Below are 2,801 nucleotides of genomic sequence, written 5' to 3' on the forward strand. Positions count from 1 at the left end.
TATGGCACTCAGACAATGCAGTTGTTTTGACAGAAGGAAACGGGATACATTTCTAGTTTCAACATTATTTGTTCTTCAGACATTCCTCTTTAAAAGAAAAGAAGTATCATATTTTTGCAAAGTGACCCACATTTGTTTTTTTTTTTACTTTATTTATTAGATTTTCTTAAACTATATTCAAATGTTACAACACATACATAAACCCATATTCCCTCACTTATAATTGCCCAACAAACAATTACACAACAGATAACATACAAAAAATAAATACCTCAAGTATTATTCTGATCCTTTTTTTAGTTTAAATCTTTGTTTATTTTAAGGGATCAATTTAACTATTTCCAGCAGAATTTGTCATTAAAGTAATTTATGAAAGGTTGCCAAATTTTATAGAGTTTTTCTTCTTTCTTTAAGGAGAATCTGATTTTCTCTAGCTCCAAATGCTTCATTACATCCCTCATTAGATTAATATATGTAGGGGCAGCTTTCTGTTTCCAGTTCAGTAATATTAACCTTCGTGCTAGTAGACTGACAAATGAGACTGTTTTGTTCAGTACTGTTTTTTTTAGCTATCTTGGCAATACCTAGAACTGCAGTCAGGGGATCTAGATCTATAGGCCTTTGCAATATTCTTGAAAATGTAAGAAAAATCTTTTCCAGTAGGATGATAACTTTGGGCTGCTCCAGAACATATGAGCCAATGATGCTGGTGCATGCCCACAACGGTCACATGAAGGGTCCCCACATTTGGTTTTTGACCACTGAAAATGTACAATTTAACGATTTACGTCTGGAGTCATATTGGAATTCCAATATCTCTGGAACTGAACCATATAGGGCCTTAAAAATGAAGATGCCAAAAGGGAAGTTTGTTAAGACCCAATGATAAATTCAACAGATTTTACTAATAGACCTACCAATATATGTGTAACAGTAACATTATGATGCTGCCATCTTTAAGTAAATTTTACTCCCCTGTAATTTGGCTCTGAATCCCAGGTGAAAATTGCCATTTTGACCCCCCTCTACAAAATAGTGGGTTACTCGGTAAATATTCATCCACGACATTTAATATTTTGGCTTTCATCACTATACATGTTTATCGTTCTTCAGAAAAAAATATTAGCAAATTCAAAAATTTGAGCCGGGGACCTCTGGTTGAGTTGCACTGAATGACTGACTGTTGTATGTGATTGCATTAATCTATAGAGAGATGCAAAAAGAGCAAATGGGAGAAGCAGATCAACACCATTAAGATATCTTTAATACTTTTACAGGCCTGCAAACTTTGGAGAAAAATCTTGAAAAGTGCTCTTTCCCCATTTTTGAATGGTCACCATTGGCATTTTACTCCCCTGTAATTTGGCTCTGAATCCCAGGTGAAAATTGCCATTTTGACCCCCCTCTACAAAATAGTGGGTTACTCGGTAAATATTCATCCACGACATTTAATATTTTGGCTTTCATCACTATACATATTTATCTTTCTTCAGAATAGATATTAGCAAAATCTAAAATTTGAGCCGGGGACCTCTGGTTGAGTTGACACGGAATGACCCAGGTAACTTAAACAATTAAAGTTCACTGAAAGTATGTTTTTTTTAAATTTTTTTTATATATATTAAACTTATTTTTTTTAGCAAATATACATCTCTGGCTGTCCAAAGTAGTTGGATTACACCATAATAAAGACAAAGTTTTATTTACTCCCTGTTCTACTTGTGATTGCTGTGGCAGCCAGGTATGTCGAAGTTCGTTATTTCATGCCGGTTTCTGTCATTTGACGATCTTCTTTGCTTGCTCACATTGTAGCCAGGCAGTAACGTTACAAATATTTTATTTAAGATCCAGATTGCACTGATATCGAGTCGCGGGGGGGTGAAAAGAGGACAGGACATCATCTCAACTCATTATAACACTAAATCGAATGATGTCTTCTTTACTGTTAAGAAAGACACTACACAGACAGTACAGCGGGAAGTGCTGCAGCACCCCCTGTCATGTAGCCCGAGAAAAAATGGGGGGGCGGCGGTGTTGAAAATGCATAAATAAAAATTTTGCAACAAAAAATAAATAAAATCCATTTTATTAATTTGTATAATTATTAAAATTCATTGAAAAAGTAGTTAATTTGTTAGTTAATTTGTATCAAATTGACTGTGAAAGTGTTTCAACTTATTAACTGACTCAAAAATCATTTGGTGCCATGAATTTTTGATGAAATTATTACCTGTAACATCTGTGCCTTACCCATATTAAGAATTAACGACCATTTATACAACCATTGCAAAGAGACAGCAGAGAAAAGCGTTTTCAGCAGCAAGCAATCTCGCGAATTCCGGATCTGTAGCGCTTATTTTGGTGTTTAATGTTAGATCTTTCATATTCTTGTACTGAAATTAATGCTTATGGTTGATTTACTCTTAATGAAAAAAAACCCCACACTCAACATCAGCAATAGCCTACTACAATGACAAAGTTGCTTATATTAAACACAAAACTTTTATGAACAGAAGACTGATATATACCCGCGTTGTAACCAATAAATAAAAAGGTTTTTTGATTTTCAAACGAATGCTTAGTTTGTGGCTCATTAGGCTATTATTAATTAAAAAAAAACATACAATAAAACAGTAGCTACAATGACATATATTCACTTATATTAAACTTTGAACTTTTATTGAACTCTTATGTAGGCTCGATCTAGGTCCTAGCCTGGCCCTTGTCCGACAGTTTATCAGAATTCTCTGCTCGAGTCTGACTGGAGCCCGTGTCTCTCTCTCTCTCTCTCTCTCTCTCTC

This window comes from Sinocyclocheilus anshuiensis, unplaced genomic scaffold (genome assembly GCF_001515605.1).
Source record: "Sinocyclocheilus anshuiensis isolate Anshui unplaced genomic scaffold, SAMN03320099.WGS_v1.1 scaffold859, whole genome shotgun sequence".
Taxonomy (NCBI): domain Eukaryota; kingdom Metazoa; phylum Chordata; class Actinopteri; order Cypriniformes; family Cyprinidae; genus Sinocyclocheilus; species Sinocyclocheilus anshuiensis.